This window comes from Malus domestica, chromosome 04 (assembly GCF_042453785.1).
Source record: "Malus domestica chromosome 04, GDT2T_hap1".
Lineage (NCBI taxonomy): Eukaryota > Viridiplantae > Streptophyta > Magnoliopsida > Rosales > Rosaceae > Malus > Malus domestica.
This window is the reverse complement of record NC_091664.1, coordinates 6,410,672-6,427,671: the sequence shown is the minus strand read 5'-3', so window position 1 is coordinate 6,427,671 and position 17,000 is coordinate 6,410,672. Positions and strand designations below refer to the sequence as shown.

Here is a 17,000-nt window from a genome sequence, read left to right as displayed (position 1 = left end):
ATGTCACAACATGATACTGCAATTAACAACATATATCATATCAAGGAACCAACGAAGCACAATACAATTCTCTAGCCACATTAATTAACTAATTTGTCCAAAATAATAACAACTATAACGATATCTTCTAAATTCATACTTTATGAAATCATAATCGAATCATAGGAAATCCTGAATGAGTCACCTAAACGTCCAACAACTTTTCTAATTCAATTCATAAGATTCTCAAAACCATTGCTCACAAATATTCTAAAACTAAGGCTAGAGTGATACAGTTAAGCCAAGCCTACATCTCAAATCCAAGAAACCAACAAGTCAAGTGATGCAACTTTGGACCACTTAACGGAATCTAAACCAGGAAACGATTCCGGACCATCACTCAACAGAATTGCATAGCAGAAGGGATTCCGGATCATCACTTAACGGAATCCAAACAAGGATATGATTCCAGACCATCACTCAACGGAATAGCAAAGTAGAAGGGATTCCGGACCATCACTCAACGGAATCCAAACAAGGATACGATTCCGGACCATTACTCAACGGAATCACTTGCACTATCAACTTCTCATGACCACTAACTATTTTATCATACAAGCATGAAAGTTATACATAATACTTCTCATAAGATTCTGGGTTCACATCGTCCTAAAAACAATCATACACATCATACTGATCATACATATCTAACCACATTTCATAAACATTTCCAAGCTATAGTCGAATCAGAATTAATAAACATAGATCGATGCTAAAAATAAAATAACACTTTAATAAAAAGCACATTTAATTAACAAGTGAAGGGTTAAACCTGAATTTGGTCGAGAAACACCTCAATTCACGACGAATCCGCCGAAACCCTAGAAATTGGATGTGCTTCAATTCGATCTCCTTGGTGTTTCATCACCCCTACAACTGATTGGGCTTTCACTAGTAGAAAAAACACTTTGCGCGACGTAGGTACTTCGTCGTGCAAAGTCAAAAATTGTTGCCTAAGGGTTTGCGCGACGCACGTTCGTCGCGCACTAACCGTCGTGCCAAAGCAATGACGGTAAGGTTTGCGTGATGAAGAAGTAACATGCGTTGCGCAAAGAGGCTTTAAGCGACGCATGCCCCTACGTCACGCAAAGCTGCTTTGAACGACGCACGTCCTGCATCGTGCAAAGCCACTTTGCACGACGTACGATGTGTCGCGCAAAGCCTCTTTGCGTGACGCACCGTATGTCGCACAAGAGACCCCTTTTTTTGTTTTGGTCAAAAATATTTTTTTTTAATTTTTAATAATATTGTAATTAAATTCTAAACAATAATTAATTAACCAAAGAAAATTATTTAATTATAAAATATATGAAAATATACATACAAGATGTCTGAACAAAAAAAGAAAAAACTACAAGTAATTGTCTAAGTGGAATGGCTACTGGGTATTGGCAGAGTGAAATGGCTCGAAGGTTGAAGATGTAGCAAGATTAGGTATTGGTAGCGAGATTTGGAGGTCGGACATCTGTATGGCTCGTACAAGATCTCTCATGTGCCCGACATAGGCCTTCATCTCCTCAACCTGCTCGCCATGGACCGCAAGCTGACCCCTTAGGGTTGTCACTTCTTCCTTCAAAGGAATAGGTCTTATAATGAGGCAAAACCAAATTGTATAATAGACTGAAATGAAACTGTGGCGGGAGCAACACCATTGTATGTTAGCAAATAGAAACATGAATAGCAGCATACTTAAGTGTAAAAAAACGAGAAAATAATTAAGGATCAGATAAGTTTGAGCGGTTACTATACTTTGCATATTTTAACATGAATAAACCAGTGTTGTTAATCAAGATAATCAACAGCAAAGACAAACCTCAAAGGATTGTCTTCTCCAATTCTGCCTCTAACATTATCCTTACTCTCTCCATGCCTAGTAAGTAATATTGGGCGGGGCATGAGGTGTGTATTCACCTACAACAATGTACCAGAAATATATGAATACATGACCAAAGTATGAAGAGACAAAACGACCAAAAAGGAGCCAAAGGAGCACAAAAGAGGCGAAGGGGGTGGGGAGGGCGTTTGGGGCTTGGGGATAATCAAATTATCTCAGTTTTTTATGTTGAGATTCCACTGTAAGATTTTGGTATGGTAATTACAAGTGCAATTTAAAAGAGGAACCTTTTACTAAGATGGTTAACTGTAATTTCATCAAGTGCAGATATAGATATATTCACCAAACAAGACATGTAATTAAAACTAGACAAAAACGACTAACAATGAAGATAAATGCATGAATTCAAACCATTTAGAAACAAACTATAACTTAAGGTTCTGTGAGAAAACTAGCTTATTTAACTCGAACTATAACCATTTCATACTCCTACTAACTCAGCATATCAAAGCTCGAAATTAATTCCATAAATAATGAACCAATGTAAATGTCTTGACCTTTTCCCTGACCAATCTGTGCTTGATATTCATGTGCTTGGTTCCTGAAGACCTCTTGTTGTTCTTAGAATAGAAAACTGTAGCAGTATTGTCAAAAAGAATCTGTAATGGCCTTTTAATGATATCTAGAACCCTCATTCCTTCTATAAATTCTCCTACCCATACAGTGCAGATATCATTGTACTATGCTCACGATTTTTTGACTATTAACACAATCTTCTTGAAGCAATGATAACACACACATAATCAACCTAACATAATCCAGGACAGAAATTATAAATACAAACCAAATTCCCCTGTATCGATCATGACAGCTATTTCAGTTAGTTTTTGGCCTTGAACGGCTACAATGATTCCAGTCTCTTAAACTGTAACGATAACTATTAACATACATAGAGAGAAATTCTTAAACCCTGAAATTTAGCCCATTTCCTAATAATTTATCCCAAATAAAAACCTGATTCAATCCCCATTTCAAAATTAAAACCCTAATTCCCATTCACAATTTTTTAAACCTTGAAATCCATCCCATGCCCTAGTAATTTATCCCAAATTAAAACCCTAAATTCTAAAATTCATCTCAATTCACAATCAAAATCCTTAATTTCACAATTCCATAATTTGTAATTAGACTTACTTTCAAGGAGAGAGACGAGCACGACGAAGGGGGTGGTGGCTGCCCGTCGTTTAGAATAAGAGGGAGAGAGACAACCGACAGTGGGTTCGAGATTGGTGCAATTTGGGGTTCAAGATTTGGGGTTCGAGCGTGATGAGCGAAGAGGAGGAAGCCTACGGGAAAGAGGGTGTGATGAGCGAAGAGGAGGAAGGCTACGGAAGAGAGAGGCCAAGTGAGAGAGAGAGAAAAAGGGTCTGGGAAGAAGAGGAGGGCGTGAAGAGCGAAGGGGTCTGGGAAGATTTTGTCCAAAATTATCAAAACTGGCGCTTATTTTTTACACTTGTGCCAAAATATTCAAAATTGGCGCGACGTAGGTATACCATTCGATGTCGCGCAAAGTGTTTTTGTGCGAGCATAAAGGCGTCGCACAAGGTATTTTTTCTTTAAAAGAAATTATTATAAAAATTACTAAAAATGTGACTTTACTCACTTCAAATTTAATTATTTTTACATAAAACCCATAATAATATATTTTACTAACAAAAACCTGACTAATAAATTGGTAGCTACTTAATAAATATACATATCATTCAATTTCTTAAGTATTATATGTAAAACATAAATAAATTTAAATCTACTTAATAAATATATATACTATTGAACTTGATGCGATACCGCATTTTACGAAACTAATTTCAACGATCTAACCGTCAAATTTGTTTGTATATACTTCGAGATCGCATACACCAAAAATGGCCAAAAACAAACCTTCAGAGATCAAGTAACGGGACAAAACTTTTCGACGGCTATAAACGAAAAAATCACGATTTAATAGTTATTTTAACAACGATTTTGATGATTTTTTACAACTACACTCCTGGATCCAATATGAATACAAGGAACTGATTCGATCATCAATTTATAACATTTACACAAGTGGATACTACAAAATCTTATGTTATACTTAATGAAAGTATAAATAAAATATAAGTGTTAGGGAATCTATTGTTTTAATGGGATACGCATTGTACAAAACTAGTTTCAACGATCCAATTGTCAAACTTGTTTGTATATGCTTCAAAATTGCATACGCCAAAAATGGAAAAAAAACAAACCTTCAAAGATCAAGTAACGGGACAAAACTTTTCGACGGTTATAAACGAAAAAAATCACGATTTAACGGTTATTTTAACTCCGATTTTGATGATTTTTTACAGCTACACTCTTGGATCCTATATGAATACAAGGAATCGGTTCGATCACCCATTTAAAACATTTACACAAATGGATACCACAAAATCTTATGTTATACTTGATGAAAGTATAAATAAAATATAAGTGTTAGAGAATCTATCGTTTTAATGGGATATGCATTGTACGAAACTAGTTTCAACGATCTAACCGTCAAATTTGTTTGTATATGCTTCGAGATCGCATACACCAAAAATGGAAAAAAACAAACTTTCAGAGATCAGGTAACAGGACAAAACTTTTCGACGGTTATAAACGAAAAAATCAAGATTTAATGGTTATTTTAACTCCGATTTTGATGATTTTTTACAACTACACTCATGGATCCTATATGAATAGAAGGAATTGATTCGATCGTCAATTTAAAACATTTACACAAGTGGATACCACAAAATCTTATGTTATACTTGATAAAAGTATAAATAAAATTAAGTGTTATGGAATTTATTGTTTTAATAGGATACGCATTGTACAAAACTAGTTTCAACGATCCAACTGTCAAATTATTTGTATATGCTTCAAGATCGCATACGCCAAAAATGGAAAAAAAAAATCTTCAGAGATCAAGTAACGGGACAAAACGTTTCGACGGTTATAAACGAAAAAATCACGATTTAGCGGTTATTTTAACTCCGATTTTGTTTATTTTTAACAGCTACACTCCTAGATCCTATATGAATACAAGGAATTGGGTCAATCATCAATTTAAAACATTTACGCAAGTGGATACCACAAAATCTTATTTATACTTGATAAAAGTATAAATAAAATATAAGTGTTAGAGAATCTATCGTTTTAATGGGATACGCATTGTACGAAACTAGTTTCAACGATCCCACTGTCAAATTTGTTTGTATATGCTTCGAGATCACATATGCCAAAAATGGCAAAAACAAACCTTCAGAGATTAGGTAACGGGACAAAACGTTTCGACGGTTATAAACGAAAAAATCAAGATTTAACAGTTATTTTAACTCCGATTTTGATGATTTTTTACAACTACACTCCTCGTTCCTATATGAATACAAGGAACTGATTCGATCGTCAATTTAAAACATTTACACAAGTGGATACCACAAAATCTTATGTTATACTTGATGAAAGTATAAATAAAATATAAGTATTAGGGAATCTATTGTTTTAATGGGATACACATCGTACAAAACCAGTGTCAACGATCCAATCATCAAACTTATTTGTATATGCTTTGAGATCGCATATGCCAAAAATGGCAAAAAACAAAACTTCAGAGATCAAGTAACGAGACAAAACTTTTCGACGGTTATAAAACAAAAATCACGAGTTAACGGTTATTTTAACTTCGATTTTGATGATTTTTTACAGCTACACTCTTGGATCCTATATGAATACAAGGAATTAGTTCGATCGTCAATTTAAAACATTTACACAAGTGGATACCGGAAAATCGTATGGTATACTTGATGAAAGTATAAATAAAATATAAGTGTTAGAGAATATATCGTTTTAATGGGATACGCATTGTACGAAACTAGTTTTAACGATCCAACCGTTAAATTTGTTTGTATATGCTTCGAGATCACATACGCCAAAAATGGCAGAAAATAAAACTTCAGAGATCAGGTAACGGGACAAAACTTTTTGACGGTTATAAACGAAAAAATCACGATTTAACGGTTATTTTAACTCTGATTTTGATATTTTTTACAGCTACACTCCTGGATCCTATATGAATACAAGGAATTGGTTCGATCATCAATTTAAAACATTTATACAAGTGGATACCACAAAATCTTATGTTATACTTGATGAAAGTATAAATAAAATGTAAGTATTAGAGAATCTATCGTTTTAATGGGATACACATTGTACGAAACTAGTTTCAATGATCCAACCATCAAATTTGTTTGTATATGCTTTGAGATTGCATACGCCAAAAATGGCAAAAAAAACCTTCAGAGATCAGGTAACGGGACAAAACTTTTCGATGGTTATAAACGAAAAAAATCAAGATTTAACGGTTATTTTAACTCCGATTTTGATGATTTTTTACAACTACACTCCTAGATCCCATATGAATACAAGGAACTGATTTGATCGTCAATTTAAAACATTTACACAAGGGGATACCACAAAATCTTATGTTATACTTGATGAAAGTATAAATAAAATATAAGTATTAGGGAATCTATTGTTTTAATGGGATACACATCGTACAAAACCAGTGTCAACGATCCAATCATCAAACTTATTTGTATATGCTTTGAGATCGCATACGCCAAAAATGGTAAAAAACAAACCTTTAGAGATCAAGTAAAGGGACAAAACCTTTCGACGGTTATAAAAGAAAAAAATCACGAGTTAACGGTTATTTTAACTTCGATTTTGATGATTTTTTACAGCTACACTCTTGGATCCTATATGAATACAAGGAACTAATTCGATCGTCAATTTAAAATATTTACACAAGTGGCTACCACAAAAGAAAAAGGCAATGCAAGAACCCCAAAAGAAAAGCAAAAGGAAAAAAAAACAAAAAAACAAAAACTTTGCGCGACGGAGGTACACATGCGTTGCGCAAAGTTTTTTTTTTTATATTTTTTATTTTCCTATGTTCCACAGTTTTAACTTATTGTATACCTCTTCCACTCCTGCCTTAAAATTATTGTTTAAGGACCTATATGATGAGACCACGTATTCAAAATCGTAAAGGGTAGAGACTACACCTAAAATGATTGCTAACCACGTAATAGAATAGTGGTTTCACAAAGCTATAAACTGGCTTCTTCTCTAAATCTCTAACATTCTAGTTTCCTCCTCCCAATTTGGTGAGAAATGAAATCATTTTTTAGCACACATCAATCTATCCCTAAATTAGATCAAGTTAACTTAGCAGCTTACAGTTTCTTAGCTTTTGTTTCCCTAAACCTATCAAAATCCTTCATACTCCTAGTCATTCATTCTACTCATTCAATTGTTCAAAACCAAAACTCAACTTCTTAAAAATAAGCATTGACAAAGATAATTAAAGAAAAACATAAACACACAAAAATAAAAAAAATCCAAACATACATGTAATCAATAAATAGTTAATTAATTAATCAAATAAATACAATTCTTGAAGGTGAAGATGGTGAAGGTTGAGAGAGATGGAGAGTCTGAAAGAGAGAGGTTGAGTGTGAAGAAAAAGGCCCTTATGTGTGGTTATTTTAGAAAAAAAAAGTCGTCGACTTTGCGCGACACCACATACGTTGCGCAAAACAGCTTTGTGCGATGTAGGTTCAATTACGTCGCACAAAGCTGTTTTGCGCGACGTAGGTGCACCTGCGTCACATAAAGTTGGGATGGTTTGGCGCCAAAATTTTGTGCAACACATAAAATGTCGCGCAAACAGCCTTTGCGCGACGCAAGCCTTCGTCGTGCAAAGTCTGTTTGCGCGACGTTTTGTGTTTAGCGTCACGCAAATATACTTTGCGCGACGAAATTTGCTGCGTCGCGCAAACATGTTTTTGTACTAGTGTTTGTTCCAAGGCTCAAGGGGAGTCCAATGGTGGTGGAGATCGAAGGAAATCGTTTCCAAAATGGCGGATTGAAGACAAGGAACCCTTGCACCCACTGGTGCGAGTTTCACCAAATTCAACCCAATTTTCGTCCAATCTTGAATGAATATCGAAGGAGAAGGAGTGTGGTGGTGATTTCAGGTGATGATTGGCGAAAAGAGGGGGTATGTTCCCTTTTTTTTTTTCTTCTTCTTCTCCTTTTCTCTCGCAACTCCCGTGGCTTTTTTTTTTTTTTCCTTCTTTCTTTCAGCCACTCCTGTGGTTTTTTCTTCTCTTTTCATTCATTTTCTTTTAGCAACAACTTCAAACGTCCGTAACTATACCGTTATAATCCGGACTCGTAAACGGCTTTCGCCTATGCATTTGTGATCTCGATATCAACAATATAAATTGTGACCTCAAATGGTCTACGGATTTTAAATAATTAATTTCTCGAAAAATAATATAAAATCTCTATAATACCAATACGTAGATTATAATAATGAAATCCAGGAATGAGATTTCACATTCTTCCCCCCTTAAAAAAATTTCATCCTCGAAATTTTAGTATCAATTCCATATCCACCAATGCCACAATTCAACCGAATGACAATTTTGAAATGGCATTTACTCTTTAATTATAATCAAATTTAATTAACATCAAGCTCGACAACATTGAATCACAACTCACAAATACAATTATCATCGTCTCAGCACGACTTCACCACCAATCTTTGCACAATCACAAAGAATGGCACTACTAACAAGAATTCATCAATATACTCATAATTCTGGCAACCATACCAACCAATTTTTGTAATTACAAGCATTTCCCATTATTCCATTTAAGGTGAATAAGATCATAACCTCAGTCTACGAGTTTATTCAACTCAAAACAAATAAATTAACAGATAGATCATCATGATTCTCACCCGTATACTCAGATTCCCAGCAACATTTATTAGCATAATAAATATTATAAATTCTAGCCATACACTTTGACAAAATATTTATCAAACATCAAGCCGCAGTCTTCATAACTTAAAATAATTACTAAATTATCAAATCACATTTACTATTGGTTAGACATATACTAACATAATAATTACAATCATTGGTAAACCATCCACCATCATTGGCTATACATAGTCGTAACTACGATTCTTTCTCAAAATTTCTAGCCACATTCCCTTGCAAAATAATATCCACCTTAAGCCGTAAGTCTTGTTGGCTAAATGAATATTAAAATTTCAACCAACGATTAAAATTGACAAATCAAGTTCCAAAATTCCAACCAAAATTATTGGAATTTCCAATCACATCACTAGGTAATGGAAAGAAGAATACCAAGTGATCACAAATGAACCGAATTATGAGTCATTGATCAAATTTGACTCAAATTATTTCCATATCATCTGTTATATGGTTACTTTTGCTCAAAAACAAATTTTGACATTCCTTTAGTGTTGTTTTTAGAGCATACCTATGTCATATTTTACTACACAAGGAATGAGATCATAGGTATCAATGTGAAAGTTGTGAAAACAATCCTTGAATCAAGAATAGCTATCATGGCAGCAGTTATTTTCTTTCTTACAAATGAAGGGTTAAACTTTAGTCAACATGTCACATTCAACCAATTTGTTCCCAATTTCTCACCAAAACAGATTATGCAACCAGTTCATGTATCAATTTAAAGATAGTCTCAGTCATAGAACTAACTTATCTCACATTGACAAAGTCACATGCCAAATCTCAAGCCATGACTAACGTGGCTAACAAAATATCGGAATTTCATACCATAATGCGTTAATGGTAAACCAACCAATCAAGTTTATAATTATCAACCTTTCCCGTCAATTATTTTCATCAAACGAAGAAACTCAGTTGGGAAAGCATTTATATTAAATGAATTCAAAAATTTCATTCCATAATTTCATTCATATTCACCCACCATTCTCATTATAATGGCAAACCGTAATCATAGTTTATAATTTCATTCCCCTTCAACAAATCACCATATCTTCCTTAAATATTAACATTTCCAACGACTTTAATCGTTGGCCAAAACACTTTTATAATGGAAAGCTGTAAATAACCATTTACGACGCTCTTTGTGCACAGCAAAAGACCAATTTTGTTGTAGTGTCATGAAATGAAAACCCAATTAATAGAGTGATCAAAAGTCACCAAAAACTAATCCAATGGTAATATAAAAGCATACTTTCAGAAATCAACAAAAACCCAAGTAGCACTCACCAACTTAATTTTCGATTGTCGGAACGGATGAAGTGATGGCGATCAAAGGACATAAATTAACAACGAATGTGTGAGAAGTAAATAAGGGGGTGGGGATAGTAACACCCCAAAAATTTGGCCTCCTTGAGTGAAGTGCACCATATCTCATTTAATATAATTAATTAAAAACTAACTATAGTTAAGTCAAATGACACATGTCAAAGCTATTAGATGGGTGATGAGCATACCCTATAGTTAAGGGTGGTGAACAAAAATGTTTCCTAATATTATATCTGAAGAATTCTCATTCAATCCTAAATCCTAATCCAATTCTTCACCTTCACAACAATCGAGTTGCTACGTGGCATCTCTGCTGAGAGATGCATTACGTATGCTAAGGTGGCGGTTTCAAAATCAATCATGCGATGCCACATGAAAATATTTAAAAGTGTGGTCGATTTAAAGGATGCATTAAAGAGCGAAACCTCTAGTACTTCCGTTTCCATTATTCAAATAAGGAAGCATTTCTAACAATATTAGGTGGAGGATAGAACTACCCCAAATATGAGTATATATTTTGAATTGGAGTTGTTATCGGGACTCCAAATATCTCATTGTATACTTCAAAATTTTGTATATTTAAAATGAAAAAATTGATAGTAGGACGCACAATAAGATTTTTGAAATGTTAATAATAACACATGTTGATGCACAAAATCAGTGAGGATTTTGGTACAATAGAAAGTGTTAAGTTAATGACCTTCGCTAGATTGCTCCGGTCACTAATGTGAATATGTATGTAAATGGATAGGGACAGGGAAGCAAACACAAGATGTACGTGGTTCACCCAGATTGGCTACGTCCACGGAGTAGAGGAGTTCTCATTAGTTGTGAAGGGTTACACAAGTGCATAGCTTCAAGCTCTCCTTTAGAGAGTACTAGTGAATGATTTAGTACAAATGACATTAGGAAATATTGTGAGAGAATGATCTCTATTTATAGAAGAGAGTTTATAGTTTCATTTTGACATTTACACGTATCGTGTTGTGATTGGCTTCAGATGTTGACACGGGTCTCGTTATGATTGGCTTCTGATGTCGACACGTGTCGCGCTATGATTGGCCTTCTGGTTGGAGAGAAACTCTTCTGGGTCCTTGACAGTATAACGTTGACCGGTGCTCAGTAGTTTCGAGATTGGTCAAGTATGGTACAAATAGTGCTCCCCTAAGTTCCCGAGTGAGGGAAGCTCATCGGTTAGGGACTTGTAAGATCCAAGCCATTGAGTAATCACAAAACTTCTAAGTACCAAAGTGTGGTATCATTTTCACTTGCCTTATCTGTCTCATATGTAGATGTGGCATCTTCTCTGGAAGTACTTTTCCTCCATCCAGGGGTGGTATCTTTAACCGATGAAGATGCATAAGGTAATGTATCAATTTCACTTGAAGCTTACTTATAGTTTCGGGATTGGACAAGTGTGATACAACCCCTATAGTAGGAGTCCCCCAAGTCGTCGAGCTAGGAGATTTGCCAAAGGAGGTAACAAACAAGGTAAGCAATCAGACTTCCAAGCAAGCAACCTGGATCGGAGGTTCGACTTCGGCTTCCGGTTGATTGTTCTCTTTCTCCTTGTGTCATAAACAGCAACAAGGATAAGGAGAAGCAAATGGAGAAGAGATGATATGAGATACTTTTGCTTTTAAAGAAGTAACTTTCCACAGGCTTATTCTTAAACTGGGCTGGAGGGTTTTCTGGTTTCCTCCAGAGTATAAGGCCGACTCAAGAATTTGAGAGTCAAAACAAGTCTATCAAATCTAGAGTACGATCGACCCTGATGATATGGGATACTTTTGCTGTTGACACAGTAGTGGATGTATCGGCACGTGTTCTGTTACGTTTAGCTCCACATGCTTCCTTGTATCCTTCTCACTTGCCCTATCAGTTCCTCAGGCAGATGCATTATCTTCTCTGGAAGCATAAGATGTTGAAGATGAGTACTCGAGAGCAATGCCAGGTAAGTAATCAGGCAAGGGGTTCCAGGCAGTCAGTTCCTGACTGGAAGCTTGATTCTAAGTGCTGACCGATTGCTCTTTTCTCCTTATCTTGTAGGTAAGAACAAGGCCAAAGGAAAAGACATGGAAAATCATGATATGGTATACTTTTGCTTTTAACCCTGATGATATGAGATACTCTTGCTATGGTGTGGCTTGTTTGCAGAGGTATTATCGGGGGGGAAAAGAAGTTGAGTATTTCGAGAGACTGCTGAAAGTGCCCTCTCGGATGTGAAGAAAAGTTAAGAATTTTTTTTATTTGCAGGTCTACCTGGCTGTGGAGGATGAAGGTCGACATATATAGGAATTGTCCCAATAACGAGTGGTAATGTTGTTCCTTTACCCTTCTCGGTCATAGTAATGTAGTGGGAGCTGCAAGATTCACTTGTTTTAACTTTGTCAGAGCACTTTGAAAAAGTGGTCTGTGGTATCTGGAAAGCTGATGTTACGTGTGAAGATTGCAGATAAGCTTTATCCAAGGAAATCTAGCTCTCGAAGTTCGGAAAGCGGTGCCTCTTCGGTTTTCGAACAAGCAATCCTGTCGGGGATCTGGCTCTCAAGATTAAGATAACGGTGCTTCTTCAATTTTCGAGAAAGCAATCATGTTGGGAGTCTGGCTCTTGAGATTCGGATAGCGGTGCCTCTTTGATTTTTGAGCAAGTAATCCTGTTGGGAGTTTGGCTCTCGAGATTCGGAGAGCAGTGCCTCTTCGATTTTTGAGCAAGTAATCCTGTTAGGAGTCTGGCTCTCGAAATTCGGAGAGTGTGCCTCTTCAATTTTTGAGCAAGCAATCTTGTTGGGAGTGTTTTCTCGAATGTGAGTAAAGGTTGGGCATTTTTGCCAGTCTGCCTTGCCATGGAGCACGGAGGTTGACACACATATGGACTTTCCAGTTATCAAGTAGTGGTGTTGTTCCTTTACCCTTGTGGGTAATAGTAGGGTACCTGGACCTTCAAAATTTATGTGTCTAAACTTTGTCAAAGATCTTTGGCAAAGTTATCAGTGGTACCTGAGGAGCTGTTGTTCCGTGTAAGGATTGTCGACATATTTTACTCAGGAAAATCTGCTTCTCGAAATCCGAAGAGTGGTGCCTCTTCGATTTTTGAACCAATGGCCCTGTTGCGCTTTCTTTTATAGGGGCACCAATTGTGTGCAAGAAGTACGTTCATAGAGTTATTGGTTGTAAGAATTTTCTCCTTATTTTTGTACTTCAAAGATTTATTGCACCTCATTTCTCCTTCATTACTTCTAAGAATGTCTGGCCCATCCGACCGTCATTTTGACTTGAACTTTGGTGAAGAGGCAGTCATGCCCTCTCAAGACAATATATGGCGCTCATCCTTCTTATCCCCTACTAGTCCAATTACTGTTGGGGATTCTGTGATAAAGAATGATATGACAGCTGTGGTGGTGGCAAGGAACATTCTCACACCCAAAGATAACAGACTACTTTCCAAATGGTCTGATGAGTTGGCTGTTAAGGATTCTTTGGCTCTCAGTGTTCAGTGTGCAGGTTCTATTTCTAATATGGCCCAACGCCTATTTGCTCGAACCCGCCAAGTTGAATCATTGGCGGCTGAAGTGATAAGTCTCAAACAGGAGATCAGAGGGCTCAAGCATGAAAATAAACAGTTGCACAGACTCGCACATGACTACGTTACAAACATGAAGATGAACCTTGACTAGCTGTAGGAATCTGATGGTCAGATTTTACTTGATCATCAGAGGTTTGTGGGTTTGTTCCAAAGGCATTTATTGCCTTCGTCTTCTGGGGCTGTACCGCGTAATGAAGTTCCAAATGATCAACCTTCAATGCCTTCTCCTTTTGGGGTTCTGCCCAATACTGAGGCTTCGAATAATCACCCTTCGGTGCCTTCTCTTTTTGGGACTCTGCCGATTGCTAAGACTTCTCCAGAGCAACCTTTGTGAATACTCCCTCTTGTTTGTTTATTTTGATTTATGTATATGTACATATTTGTAACTTAGCGGAGGTATCAACAAACAAGCTTTACTTCATTTCAACGTATTATGCTAAATACACCAAGGCCTTCTTCACTAAATTCTTTGAATTTTTTCTTTTGTTGAAGCTTGTATGTTGAAGCTTTATGAGTGAAGCATGTATGTTGAGGTAGTGCTCCCTTAATTTCCCGAGTGAGAAAAACTTCTCGGTTGGAGACTTGAAAAATCCAAGTCACTGAGTGGTCGTGAGACTTCCGAGTATCAAGGTGCAGTAGCATATGGTAGGAGTCCCCCAAGTCTCCGGTCGAGGGAGTTGACGAATGAGGCATTTCCTTTCTAAGTGGTAGCCCAAAACTCCTCATTCATATATATTTGTTATGAAAGTTGTTAGGCCCAAAGAAGAGGAGGCCTAGGCAATTTTTTTTTCGAATTTTCGAATTTTTGAATTTTCGAAAATATATATATATATATATATATATATATATATTTTAAGCTTTGTAGGTGAAGCTTTGGTGTTAAAGTTTTGTAGGTGAAGCTTTGAGGTTGAAGTTTTGTTGGGTACCATGAATTGATTTTGCTTCATACTATCTTGATCAAGATAGTGTAAAGCTTTTGTAGGTGAAGCTTTTGTGGTGGGTGAAGCTTTTGTGGGTGAAGCTTTTGTAGGTGAAGCTTTTGTGTTAAAGCTTTGTAGGTGAAGCTTTTGTGGTGGGTGAAGCTTTTGTGGGTGAAGCTTTTGTAGGTGAAGCTTTGTAGGTGAAACTTTTGTGGTGGGTGAAGCTTTTGTGGGTGAAGCTTTTGTTGGTGAAGCTTTTGTAGGTGAAGCTTTGTAGGTGAAGCTTTTGTGGTGGGTGAAGCTTTTGTGGGTGAAGCTTTTGTGGGTGAAGTTTTTGTGGGTGAAGCTTTTGTAGGTGAAGCTTTTGTAGGTGAAGCTTTTGTGGGTGAAGATTTTGTAGGTGAAGCTTTTGTAGGTGAAGCTTTTGTTGGTGAAGCTTTTGTAGGTGAAGCGTTTGTTGGTGAAGCTTTTGTGGGTGAAGCTTTTGTGTTGAAACTTTGTAGGTGAAGCTTTGGAGTTGAAGCTTTGTAGGTGAAGCTTTTGTGTTGAAGCTTTTGTAGGTGAAGCTTTGGAGTTGAAGCTTTGTAGGTGAATCTTTGGAGTAGAAGCTTTTGTTGGGTACCATGAATTGATTTTGCTTCACACTATCTTGATCAAGATAGTGTGAAGCTTTTGAGAATTTGTAGTTGTCCTCCATTGATGAAGCTTTGTTGGGTACCATGAATTGATTTTGCTTCACACTATCTTGATCAAGATAGAATTAAGCTTTTGAGAATTTGTAGTTGTCCTCCATTGATGAAGCTTTGTTGAATTTCCCAATTTTTTTTTTTGGAAACTAGAAATTTGAAAATGTGAGAGAGACAACATATACAAATTTTGCTTCCGCACTGTTGAGCAAGAGATTGTGATGCAAGCCTCACCTTGTAGTAGTCGAAGGTTTGGACGAACCATATAAATTGAATTTGTTTTGAACAGTCTTGATCAAGAGTGTGTGAAGTTTTCTACGAGTTATAGTTGCCCTCCTTTGATGAAGTTTTTGTTGCCATCATAAATTGGTTTTGCTTCACACTGTCTTGATCAAGAGTGTGTGAAGCTTTTGAGAATTGTGGTTGCCTTCCATTGATAAAGCTCTTGTTGGCACTATAAATTGGTTTTGCTTCACACTGTCTTGATCAATAGTGTGTGAAGATTTTGAGAATTGTGGTTACCCTCCATTGATGAAGCTCTTGTTGGCACCATAAATTGGTTTTGCTTCACACTGTCTTGATTAAGAGTGTGTGTGAAGCTTTTAAGACTTGTGGTTGCCCTCCATTGATAAAGTTCTTGCTGGCACCATAAATTGGTTTTGCTTCACATTATCTTGATCAAGAGTGTGTGAAGCTTTTGAGAATTGTGGTTGCCCTCCATTGATGAATCTCTTGTTGGCACCATAAATTGGTTTTGCTTCACATTGTCTTGATCAAGAGTGTGTGAAGCTTTTGAGAATTGTGGTTGAACTCCTTTGATGAAGCTCTTGTTGGCACCATAAATTGGTTTTGCTTCACACTGTCTTGATCAAGAATGTGTGAAGCTTTCTACGAGTTGTAGTGTTTGCATTGTTACATATGGGAAATGTCTGAAGCAGATGCAAGAGGGCTGAATAGCTTAATCTTCGTATGCCATGCACTGAAGTTGTTGTTAGCTTGCAATAAGGCTTTATTGGTGACTATAACTCTTGTTGGGCATAAGTGCTCCCCTAGTTAAGTTGTTGAGCTTAAGGGTTTTTGATTATTTATGAATGCTAGGAGTTCACATGTACAAGTTGTACCACTCGTCTTCTGGTAGGTGGAATGAATGGTGAGTTGCTTTCATCACTTGGTTGGTGGTACGAAGGTGAGTTCCTTCATCACCTTTCATCACATTTCATCACTTGGTTGGTGGCACGAGGATGAGTTCCTTCTTCACCTGGTTGGTGGCATGAAGGAGAGTACAGGTTGTACATTTCATCACCTGGTTGGTGGTATGAGTGGCAAGTTGCCAAATGATATTAAAGTACGGGTTGTACATTTCATCACTTGATTGGTGGCATAAAGGAAAATACGGGTTGTACATTTCATCACCTGGTTGGTGGCATAAATGAGAGTACGGGTTGTACATTTCATCACCTGGTTGGTGGCATGAAGATGAGTTCATTCTTCACCTGGTTGGTGGCATGAGTGGCAAGTTGCCAAATGATATTAGAGTACAGGTTGTACATTTCATCACCTGGTTGATGGCATGAAGGAGAGTACAGGTTGTACATTTCATCACCTGGTTGGTGGCATAAAGGAGAGTAAGGGTTATACATTTCATCACCTAGTTGGTGGCATGAATGGCAAGTTGTCAAATGATATTAGAGTACG

General features: G+C 36.6%; 1 long non-coding RNA gene across 1 annotated transcript; it reads right to left on the bottom strand.

The window, feature by feature from the left end:
* Nucleotides 1–1,314: 1,314 nt before the first annotated feature.
* LOC103436180 (uncharacterized) lies at nt 1,315–2,758 on the bottom strand. Its single transcript, XR_011579769.1, has 3 exons — nt 2,431–2,758; nt 1,853–1,950; nt 1,315–1,609 (listed from the first exon to the last, which is right to left on the bottom strand). It is a non-coding gene; the product is annotated as an uncharacterized lncRNA (long non-coding RNA).
* Nucleotides 2,759–17,000: the final 14,242 nt, after the last annotated feature.